Here is a 13,396-nt window from a genome sequence, read left to right as displayed (position 1 = left end):
CCATGAAACAAATAACTCAGTTTCCAAATGGACGTGTTCTTCAAATCAATTTTCAGAAACGTAATTTATTAGACTTCTTGTCAAAAAACGAAATACAAAAATATACTTATTGAATAAATTGGCATAGATGTATGAACTGTATTCTCAACAGCTACATTACGTATTTGACCTATGACCTTTTGCTATTCAACAACAATCTTAATTGCTGTATCAAATCTCTAACTGTACAGCATTTTTTATCAGTTGGGGAATTATTTATTTTGATTTTTGTATTAAGAAATTTCTTCAACATCTTTATCAATTGATATTTCTTATTCTTTATAGAGTTTTTTTTGTTGCAATGTTTAAGCAGAATTTTCTCTCAATATTTAGATTTTAAACAATTTGAGTAGGCAATTTTTATTGATCTCATTTCTCAATAATTTATGATTTATTACCATAATAATATTCTTGCATAACTAGTTTTTGCTATATTTTAACAATAATTCTGCGATTAAATAGTTAGTTTATTTATTACTGTAGGTTGAGGTTATTGAGATTCTTACGACCGTTTAAATCATAGATCTCAAACCTGACTTTGCTCTCGTTTAGCGAGTTGGGGCTTAGTCATTTGCAATCTAATCCAGGTCAGGTGATTTTATATAAGTAGGACCCTGGATATTCAAGAGTCTGTCTGCTATACACTGGTTTTTTTTTTACTTGCGCAGATTACCTCATCTTTTTTTAGTATCCCCATGATATAAAGAAATTCTCTATTTCCATTAAAAATTATAATATATTTGTCAAGTATTCACTTAAATACTTAATTATTAACCCCGCCCTTCCCCACCCCTAACTTTTTTTTTTACAAATTTACAAAAATACATACAGTAATAGTAATACTAATTATTATATTGAGTAATGTTAGGAGTCTGAATCACGCAGATAACCTCTCTTATTAGCATTTTAGTTACTCATTCTATCTTGTAAATGTAATTCTGATAATATTTTTCTTAATTGTTCCTTTCTCAATAAGGAGTTTTCGAGTTGCGACAATCAAGAGAACCGATGACCAGGTCATCAGGTCAATCAATATGTTTTCCACCTAGAACCATCAAACTTGGGGGGAGTGCGGACAAGCGTCCCAATATTCCTGCATGCGCAAAATAGACTAATATGGCGTAGTTTGGTCGTCCCAAATCGAAAACTCCCTAATATTAAAATTAGAAATTTATATTAGATACTTTTGAAACCTTTAAAGATGTATTTTGCCCCAAAAACATGAAATATGAAGATTAATTAAATCAGACTTTGAATAGTTATTTTGTAGTTTTAATGAAGTTAATCACTTCCGTAGAAAAAAAAAGAAAACAAATTATGTTTTCCCTTATAAAATGACAAAATAAATGGTTAAATTCAACCAAAAATCCATTGGCTGGCAGCCTATTTGACTGTTTTTTTGCTTTAAATTACAGTTTTTTCCGGTAAATAATTTTTTTAGGATCTAATTTTTGGTCAAATCAAGGTGGATAATTATTATGTGAAATTAAAATTTAATAATAATAATTTTTTTTCAGGGGGACAATACATCTTTAAAACTAAATTTTCTTTTTATTTTAATCTAATATCAGTCTTATTCTACCACTGTATATATTATTTTATTTTATTTAAAATTTAAACATTTACACTCCTAAAAATAAATGATGATAGATGATTTTAATAAAATTAATTCATGTATGCTTAGCACATTAGCAATAGCAATAATTATCTGAAAATTGATTTGAAGAATTTCCATTATTATTTTGTTGAAATATTTATTTACAATGTGAATAATTATTATTGATCTCAGGTTTAAGAACATATTTAATAATTTACTAAAAATAGATATAAAATCAAATTGAGAATTATTTGTTTGTAGTAAATGAATATGATTTAGTACAGTAGGATTTGTGGGTCTGGAAATTATTTAAGCCTGGGCTAAAATAGGTGAAGTATTCATAGAATAGAAGTGAGCGAGAGTCTGTGAGTGCTAATATTTTTAGTTTAATGTTGTAAATTTAAACAATACAATGTATTGTAATGCTGTGTCTACACTATCAAACTAGTTTGACAAAAAATAATGTGATATTCCTAAATATGGTAGTGATATGCACAAATATGGTAGTAATATGCACAAATATGGTAGTAATATGACATCATCATGTCCATATATGGGCACATCACATTTTTTTGTCACATAAAGTTTGATATTGTGCTACAGCTCTTAGTGCATTATATCATTTTAGGAAAAATCTAGAACAAGAAGTTACTAATAATAGTAACATTACCAAAGCAGAATATAATCATTTATTTGATTTAATAACACCGTCTGTTACACATTTAATCTCACCAATCATGGGATACTGAGTTTATTTCGATAAGATATCTGGATTACAAATGTACTACTTTCTAAATATCCCCAACAGGTTTTTTAAAAAGATTTATGCATTACTCGCCCCTTGTAACGTTCCAAATTGGCTTAATATTGATCTTTCTAGAATGCTTGCATAAACCTGTTTTTTGCGTCGATGACTAACTATCCCATAATTCTTTTGAGATCATACAAAACCACAAACGATGTGTGCTGTCCCTTTAAAATTTACTTAGAAGTCAAATTTTTATTTATAAATATGATTTTATAATGAAATGGAAATATAATTGTTTTATGACAGTTTTAATAAAGCTACTGTGAATACAAGGCTTTATAAATTAATGTAATTAAAGACACAAATTAATTATGAATATTTAATTATACAATCAATAAAAATAGATTTTAATATAAAATTTAGATGTGATAAATATAAATGCAGGAATATTTTGAGATGATTTGATCATGATTTTTCTTCTTTTAAATCCCTGAATTAAATTGATCAAGTTCAATGCAAAAATATGACTTAACATATTAGTGCATTCCTATACTATAACATGTTAACATTTATGATCATGTACTGTATAAAATCCGCAGGCGCAATATCATTAAATCAATGTACACCAATATTCACCACTGTCTCAACTTATAAGAAAAACAATTACCATACCATTTATGCCTCATAATTGGTTTTATTTTAAACAAATTGACTAATTATAGAGAAAGATCTTTTTGGGTTCAGCCCTTGGCTGAATTTGACATTGTCAATCAATGTGATGACAGCCAAGTCACCTTGTCCTATGCTATGTGACTCATTGTCATATAGTGATTAATTAGATAAATGAGTCACTCTATTTCATCGGTTTCATTTGAATATTATGTTGTTTAGTACAGTAATTTAGGACATTTTCAAGAAAGATAATTCAAAACTTGTTTGTTTGAGCAAATAGTTTATGTATTTCAAAATTGACGACACGGTTTAAAAAAATCATAAACAGTAGAAATATTTAAATTTTATGTTCTACAATATCAAGTAGCACACTGTCTGCTATGATTCTAAAATCCTCATCGTCTGTCTGAAAATAAATTTTATGTTGATGAATTTCATCTCAGCTTAACTGAAGATTTCTGCATTATAGGCAATTATTTAAAAGTTAAATCTGAAAATTTATTATCTGTACAATAATTGTAGTCTGAATTTAGATTGCGATACTGTTGTAATGTAAGCACTTTATGATACATCTATTTTTACCTCATCCATGCGAAAAATAATCATACCTTACTAAAAACTGAATATCCAAATACTGACTAGGACAGTCAGGCTTGAACCCTGGTCGAGGATAAGTAAGCAAGGTACCAAGCTACTGTGCCATTTGTTTTATATTTTCTGATTGATACATCATACAGTGTATATCATTTATATTTGATGTAATTTCAGTTTAATTTTAGATTAGATTTTGAACAAATCTACAATTTTTGATGTTTTGTAATGCATATTAATATATTACTTTCAAAACATTAAACCAGGTCATTCCTTGTCTTAAATATTTAAATATGATAAAAAGAGAGAAACAATGCACTACCTAAGTAGATTGTGTGCTCTTGTGTGACGGTCTTTAAAGTTACAATTCTTCCATTTGTTTTGGCCTTCATGATCGATCGAAAGTTGGTGAATCACAGAAGAAAAATGAAAATATCAATCCGTGTGCAATGCATGTTGCAATTTATCGCGGGCCGCTTAAACTATTAATTGACTTATATCTATGTTATAGAAGAAATCTAAAACCAATGAGATTTTACTTTTTATTTTATTAAAACCATTTTAATAGTAATACAGATCAAATGTATGCTGTTAGCACTGTCTGAATGACACATACCCATACAGTACAGTGAGTAAATAACAGTCATGTCCACTTAACTTACTTTGTCACGAGCTGTATATCGTTTTGTCACCCCTATCACATTTTGCTATCCTTCTAATGGCAGCTTATATTTTAAGAGAAACAAAACTCATGCCATCGCGCTGTTACTGTTGCCTATCATTGGCTATCTGCGGCACTAGGTCAATATCGTTTATTCATTGAGATGTTTTTTTATCAGATCTAGTACATTTTGGGTCAGTTGAGAAACTTTAAAGAGCGCTTATTTGTAATAAATGAATTCAATTTATGTTTTTATATCCATTATTTCCTTCTCAATAGTAGTAATGACCTCTTTATTTCCAAATAACCAGATTAAATCAACATTGTGACATGGTATATTATGATGTCATCACATATGAGTCAAACATGGGCGTTGATTGTTTTTAATGCAGTATAATTAAACTGCGAATTATAATTATTTATGCGTCGTCATGAGAATTTTTAAATTTTAAAGAGATCTACTACAAACTAAGTTTTGAATTGTCTTTTTAATATAATATTACTCTAGTGTTGGTTATAATTTGTATTATGTAGAGGATTTTAGGAAATTTGTTTTATTAATAATATGAATTAAAGAAAACATGATTTGAATTATTTTTAGATATATAAATTGATAGAATCATAATTTAATGTAATTATTAATTGATGTTTAATTAGGCTTGAAATGAGTTGGCTTTTCATTATTATTTTTGTCATGAAAATGTAAATATTTGAGAATTAAGTATGATAAAATTAACGAAAAAATATTTGATATGTTTGAGAGATTGTTGCATTTCTGATTTGAAGTACACCATACTAAAGTGTTCTCCCCAGGCTGTTCAAAATGTGAAAGCATCACACTGGGGAATTACCGTGACGTTGATATGATATGACGCACGCTATCTGTGACGTTTAAACAATCCCCTTTTAACTGTATTCTATCCAGGGCTCGATTAAATTGTTGATTTTTAAAAAGCCGTTGCAAACTGAAATATAATATTGTGGTACAGATTAAAGTTGTTAAATTAGTTTATTGGTGGGAAGTAGTAGGTAGTAGTAAATTAATGTTTTACTGGCCCACAAGGTACAGTACATGCAAGATTGGTTAGTCCTGAATGATTTGTGTGTGAATCGAGCCCTGTCTACCAAATACACACCCAAACAAACCATATTTATAGAAGGTATCCTTCCTTATTTTTCTCCAATGGTGCAGACATCCACCATGGTTCACCCCTGGGGAGAACACTTCTAAATTTTTATATTGATTTTTTATTTGTGATCTTTGTTTTAGAAATATTTTATTGCGTGTATCACTATTAGTTTCGTATATGAAACGGAATAGATAGAATACTGTGGCGATTGAGATGCTGAGTGGTAATATTGCGAGATAGTGTGGTTGTGTGAAGAAAGATTATTTTAAAATGTATGTAAATATTTTTATATCCATAGAAGAAAATACTGAGAGTGAATGAATTAGAATTTTTAAAATTCTGTGCTGGTTTTTATATAAAGCTAATTTTTAAAACTATTTGGGGTGGACAGCCCTGTCAGTATGGTACTTATATTATAAGATCATTCTTCTACAATAGGCTAATTCAAGATAGTGCCTCACTGCATACCATCAAGTAGACATGGATGTTATCGTTTAAATAACTTGTTTGTTTATGAAGATATCAAATTTCTATATTTTTATATAGTATAAAGGTTTATTTGTCATAATGTGCAATTTTATTTAGTATTTAGTCTGTGCAAGAAATATCTTAATTTATTTTTATATCTTATACTACTATACTACAGTAATTCTATAAAGTTGTACTATTCTATATGTTTTCTTCGCAATATATCCACTTGGTAGACAAAGTGTTTTTAATTGAGGAAGTCAACTGGGTTTTAATCTAAGTAAAAATAATATTGATATACTATATTTATATTTCTTTTCATGCAGATATAATCGGTGTACAATATTTACTTCCTTTCGTGCACCAAAATTTGTAGAGGTGTTGGCACGACATGCAGGTCATATTATGCAATGTTGTTTTTAGATATTGTTCGTAGCTTTTGATGCATGTATGATTGTCTGTGATCATTCTATTAAGAAGGTATTTTAACACTTTTGAGTACAGAGCAGTGGGTTCTATTAAAGAATTCACAGTTTAGTCTTACAGGTTCATTAGGATAAAATATGTTACTGCAGTATTTATTATAGGTTCATTAGGATAAAATATGTTACTGCAGTATTCATTATAGGTTCATTGGGATAAAATGTGTTACTGCAGTATTCATTATAGGTTCATTGGAATAAAATGTGTTACTGCAGTATTGATCATAGGTTCATTGGTATCAAATATTATGTTACTGCAGTATTTTCATGTGTATAAAATCCATGTATGCATGGTCATTATTACATTTGTAAAATGTAATGAATAGGCTATTTGCTATGGTAAGGAGACCGAACTTGAATAACTGCAGTAACTTCAGTAAAATATAAAAGGTTTTTTTCACAAATAAATTAATTAAGGTGAGTTTCAAGGGATAACAAAATTTGGGGGGAAATATTTATTTTCAGTAGTGACCCAGGGATAGCTAAAAAGTCTTGGCTTTATGTTTTAAGATCTTATGGGAGTGGTAAAAAACATAAAATAGTAATTTCAGGTACACAAACATTTTTTGTTGGTTCAGATAAAAATGTGAAAAACTCTTGAGGTGCCTGTCACGGCAACCTTCATCCAGGTGTGTTTCCACCAACCTCCGTCCGGGTGTTGCCACCAACCTCTGTCCAGGTGTTGCCACCAACCTCTGTCCAGGTTTTGCCACCAACCTCCGTCCGGGTATTGCCACCAACCTCTGTCTAGGTGTTGCCACCAACCTCCGTCCAAGTGTTGCTATCAATTGACTTACAGGGTTGTCAGTCAAAAACGTTTGCAGAACATTAATATATAAGTTTATGGGAACTGGAATTGAAAAATGTCATGTATTTTGTGATTGTTGTCAATATAGTTTTCGAATTTAAGATGGATTGAAATTGCATAAGTCTGGCAGACTTTTGCTAGACAGAGTAACTTGAGATTGTACACATAAATTGAACTGTTCAAATTGTAGATGGCCAGTTTAGATAAAAATATGTTTCTTACCATTCATACGAAATATACATTTTGACATGATTGCATGTGTTTTAAATGTGAAACTAACCTGGCACCTAAGCAAGTGCATAAAGTATATACTGCTCAGTGCTATGTTAGTATGAATAGTCATAGGTATTATTGTAACATGTATACTATACTGTATTTATACTATTTTTAATATTGCATATTATACAAATAATGAATGTTTATGAGTGCAATGGTACAAATAATGGCACGAGGTGAATGATGAAAGGTTATATCAACGAGGCAAAGCCGAGTTGATATAACCTTTCATCATTCACCAAGTGCCATTATTTGTACCATTACACGAATACAAAACATTCATTATTTGTTTTATATAACATCTAGACGTTTTTTTTTCGTACACAAAAATGTTTCAAAAAGTACTATTTAACGATCGTTGAATAGTGCATACTATTGCACGCCATGTGACCCACATTCGTCCAATCAAATGACAGGAATTTATATAGGTGTTATATAATATGCACTATTTGCCTGCCTGCAAAGTATATGCTGGAAACACTTAGCATACTACAATAGTACTGAGTACAATTTATCAATTTTTTCTATGTTTAAAAAAAAAAATGTAATTTGTCATAAAAGAAGCATATTTTTATTTATATTGACTTGATATTCCAGCAGAAAGGTTACATCAGATTCTTTGATATAAGTTTCATCATCGTATCACATGCCATTTATTTTTTTCTCTCTTTTCAGTTCAACTCGACAATTATCCTAGATACGCGTGTCAATAACTTAACCATTTATTAAGCTTTTCAATGTTATATTATATAATTTTACTTTCAGATTGCCGATATGCGTGGTCATCCTGACTTTAACATTTTCTCTCCTTGACATAAATGAACAACATTCCAGGAATTTAATGTTTTTTTTACAATTTTTTCTTATACACTTGCATGTAATGTTATCTGAAATAATTGTCTTGTACAAATGTGCATACTAGCTATATTATATTTTTAACCGTATTGACTATAGTTTTCTTTGAGAAATAGAAATGTTAATGACATTTCTTATTTTTCAAGATACCTATTTAATGTACACATTTGACGTTGGTTATGAACTATTTATTGTCTTTAATTATGTTGGTCCACCCGTCAGCTTTTTGATTTTTGTATTAAATGTATGAAACGCCAAAATGTTTATCTTTTTACTAATAATAATACAGACACTAGCTATGAACTACAGACCATTCCATTACATTTTAAAAATATTTTTTCATTTATTTATTTTTAATTGCCAGATTTTCTTTTATTTATAAATTCTTATTATTTTATACTACACATTCTTCAATTTTATCCAGTCTTAAGTTCACTTTCAGTCTAAAATCTTTTTCTTAAAATTATTAAAAAACTTTTATTTAATGTGCTACAGAAACCAATAGATTCTCTGATTATGTTTAAATAACATACCAGGTAGTATAAAACTGCCCCCAAATAATGTGTTAGAGTATTTAAATTTAAAAACTGCATTAGTTTTAGATCAACCTGAAATAGTCTTGACATAATAAGTTAAAAATAAAACACTCTAAGATTTTGAAAACAAACTAATGACTAATGCAGTATACACACAATACAATTTTGTTTCGCTTTTTTAAGTTTCTCTGCTTATGTTTGTTTTATTGTTGTGACAGGTTTATGATAGACGTTTGATTGACATCTCTTCCTCTCAATTAAATTTTACTTACACAATGCATTTTGTGGTATGCTTCATTTGTAACCTTTTAGTACTACAGTACTATACTAATAATATTTTAATAGTTTATGTATTTTCATTGATTGGCTTCTAAACTATATTATATGTATCTAAACTGAAATTTAAAGATTGTATTTATGCTTTCCCAACTACTGCTATATAATTTATACATTTTATTAACTAGTTGTTACCTTCCAATAGACAGGCACCATCTGAATTTAAGGTTCAACTATGGTAGTACAGTACAATTTACAAGTATAGAATTGGCCTATACACATTTCCCACAAACATTTTCCGTTGTGACATAGCTTACTGGATAAAGGGGAATCAAAAGTTGCCTTAGCCGCCGAACGGTGCTAGTATTAATTAGTCTTGCGGTTTAGAAGTAGATAGAGTGAAGATTTTTGGTTAGTTCTATTATGGTGTCTAATTGTAGTAAATTTTTTTAACACATTTATTTCTCACTCCTGAGGACGATCAAAGCATATTGATTGAAATGTCGAGAAACTCCACAGTTCTTTTCAGAACTGATATACGTGGTGTACCACAAACTTTATATCAACATTTGATTTCGCCATGCAAACCTTCAAACAATATCACATTTATTTTGTTTGTTGTTTTTTTTCCAGTGATTTAACTGGAACATTACCATGCACCACTGATCAACTACAATACAACATACTAATTTGTTTGTAATAAAGTTTTAAGAAAATTTTAAATTGCTATTATATATTTATATAATCACGGAGCAGTAATCTTTGTATTCCCTTAGGACTTTTCGGCTTTGTTTTTCCAGAAAAATGACTCCAGAAGGTATTACTGCCAAGCCATAAATGAACAGCAGTTATTTTGTTTCGCAAAACCTTTTAATTCAACATAAAAATTCAATGTTGCACTAATAAGTACCAACTGCATGGCTTAGGGTCCAAGAGCATGTCCAAGAATTGTTGAAAATTTAAGCTTGGTTCCAACTAGAATGCTAAACTAGAAAATTTTAATGAACGTACCCAAAGAATTTATACATCGGTTCCCGAGGAAGCAACGGTTCGACTAAAAGTAATTTGACAAACCATCGCTTGCACTTACGTCCTTGCAGTACATCCTAGTGGGAACCAACTTTAAGTATGATTGTATAGTGCGTCATTTTAAATTAGAATTTAGCTGTAGTTATTGTCTTCGTAGTTTTTTTATGTTACTGTAATCCACCAAACGACGTTTTGATTTTTGTCTGAAAGCTCCAGTATTATACATATGTTCCAACAAAAATTTATCTTTTTACTAATATTAATTTGAAACACGGTCTAGAACCAAGACTAATACGTAAAAGATGAACCACTTTCAGAAGAAAAAAAAGGATTTTGATGTTGTATTGTGTCACTTCTATAATATAATAATTTGCATTTACTTCGTATGTAATTTACTTTTGTTAGAAACAAACTCTCTTTTACAATCTCCCGTCCAGGTTTGCGGAATGTAGAATAGGCTTCATTGTATAGCATTTAAAACCCAGTCAGACGATCCATTACTAATGGTTTATCTCTACGGTATACCTTCAAGTTTCGATGAATAATTTTAACTTAAATTTTCCATCGTATTTTATGAATATATTCCTGTATTATAATTTTTGTTACTGAAGCATAAATAAATTATGTATTAATATCAGGTTTATTACAGTGCGTTCATATTTGTGTGTTCACATTGCTTGTGTGCTCACATTGCTTATGTGTTCACATTACTTGTGTGTTCACATTACTTGTATGTTCACCTTACTTGTATGTTCACATTACTTGTGCATTCATATTTGTGTGTGTACACATTACTTGTGTGTTCACATTGCTTGTGTGTTCACATAACTTGTGTGTTCACATTACTTATGTGTTCACATTACTTGTATGTTCACCTTACTTGTATGTTCACATTACTTGTGCGTTCATATTTATGTGTGTGTACACATTACTTATGTGTTCACATTGCTTGTGTGTACACATTACTTGTATGTTCATATTGCTTGTGTGTACACATTACTTGTGTGCTCACATTGCTTATGTGTTCACATTACTTGTATTTTCACCTTGGTGTTCACATTGCTTGTGTGTTCACATTGCTTGTATGTTCACGTTACTTGTTTTTTCACATTGCTTATGTGTGTTCACATTGCTTGTGTATTCACATTGCTTGTATGTTCACCTTACTTGTGTGCTCAGATTACTTGTGTTTTCACATTACTTGTATGTTCACATTACTTGTATGTTCACATTACTTGTATGTTCACATTACTTGTGTGTTCGCAGTACTTGTATGTACACATTACTTGTGTGTTTACATTACTTGTTGTGTGATCACATTACTTGTATTTTAATATCATGTGACTATTGCAATGTTTAAAAGTTTATGAATTGTAAACATTAACAAATCCAGGTTTTGTTCAATCTAAACTTTTATTTCATATTTTCATGTACTTGTGTGTACAGTATTCATAGTACCCATTTTAAGTGAACTTGCATTTTAAAAGTGTTGCTTTTTATAAGCCGATGTACGCATCATTGACCCCCGTGCCTTAATAGCATCGAACCGCTATCTAATTATATCATCTCTGAGTAGAGGAAACTGACTCAAGTAAAAGACACTTGGAGACACTGTGCCTTGTTCCAGGGATCAGTAATAGATAACTAACGTTTTTTCCACTTCATTTACGTCACTCTATTTCAACTGTGATGATAACAGATTTTTAAGGCAGTCGACAACAATGCTGTCACCAACCTTTTCAGCATTTTGCCTTTTCAGCGTTTGTATTCAGTTTTAATTAGTTGAAAATTGTTCAACAGTTCCGCTTAAACAGTTCACTACAAACTATATGTTTTATATTCTTTTTTTAAACGCAGGGATTATTTTTTAGTTTGACTTCATTTTTTTTTTACATTTTAATTACACCAATGTTTTATCAATTCCTATGAACTTGATTCTTCTAATTAAAATTCTTCCATTTCAGAAAAATAAATCGTCAAAATAAATAAATACCTCATTTCTGTAGAAGGGTTAAGCAACCACGTATATTGTATTACTAGTGCTTTTCTTTCATACACATTTATTATGTTATGTATGTATGATTAATAGGTAATGAAGTTGTTTTATTATTTAATTTCTCACGATCTAGAATTTATAATTACTGTAGTTGTTTTAACATACTTTCATTTTCTTGTTTTTTCAATTTTTTAAGAGGATTCTGAGAAGAAAGGTAACCAAGATGTCTTTTCAAGGGATCTTCAATAGTTCGACAAGTTAAATAAATTGCAATCTCAATACCTAAAAATGTTGCATTTGTTAATGATAATGAAGTTTTTATGATTGTTTTATATTTTCTTTAAAAAAATTAACTTAGATAAGGTGTTTGAATATGTGCAATAAAAACTATTGTATTTTTATATTACATAATAATGTATATTTCATATTTGTATTTTTAACAGTTTTTAAATAATAATATATATTTTTTCAGCTTCATCAGTACTATAAAAAATGGTTTTATACAGTATTATATATTTATGATATGTTCAAGGAAATAAATAAAATAATTTTATATATTTAACATGTCTTACTGTTTCAATTCAGTTGTTGAAATTACATCATAGTTATAGGCCAAGCTCAATGTAAAGAACCCACTGCAAATTAGGTAGACCTTTCAGATCACTTCTGAAACTTCTCTGATTGCTCGATTCGATTTGATAATACAGTATTGTATTTATTCAACAAACCTGATTAACCGACAAGTAATAAGCATGAGCCCAAACAGAATATAATATCCTTTTCACATTGCCTATAGTAGCTGCAGAGTTTAACACACGCCAGGGCATCAACTCCGGCCTTATTTTGTGTCCCAGTGTGTGTAAAATCCTGGAATTCACACTGACCTGGACTTCAACACCATCATTTTGTATGTTGTGCTCAGTGTGTGTAAACTCCGGAGTCTTGCTAGGCAATGTGAACAGGGTTTTACTCTGATCGGCAGTGAAAACATGCCATTAAGGAGTCATGTAAACATTAAAGGCAAGAGTTATTTTGAGTGAGAATTAGATTCAAGATAAGTTGCAGTTCACACAATAAACACCCCTTATTAACCTAGAGAAATGACTGAACGAAGGCCAAAGATAATCTGCCATATAAATTGGAACATATGAACGATGCCAACTCCTGATGACATGGCATGACATTCTTGCAGGTTGTTAACTATTTGGCAACGATACATGTATGCGTGGGAT

The sequence above is a fragment of the Antedon mediterranea genome, chromosome 1, assembly GCF_964355755.1.
Source record: "Antedon mediterranea chromosome 1, ecAntMedi1.1, whole genome shotgun sequence".
NCBI lineage: Eukaryota > Metazoa > Echinodermata > Crinoidea > Comatulida > Antedonidae > Antedon > Antedon mediterranea.
This window is presented reverse-complemented; position numbering follows the sequence as displayed.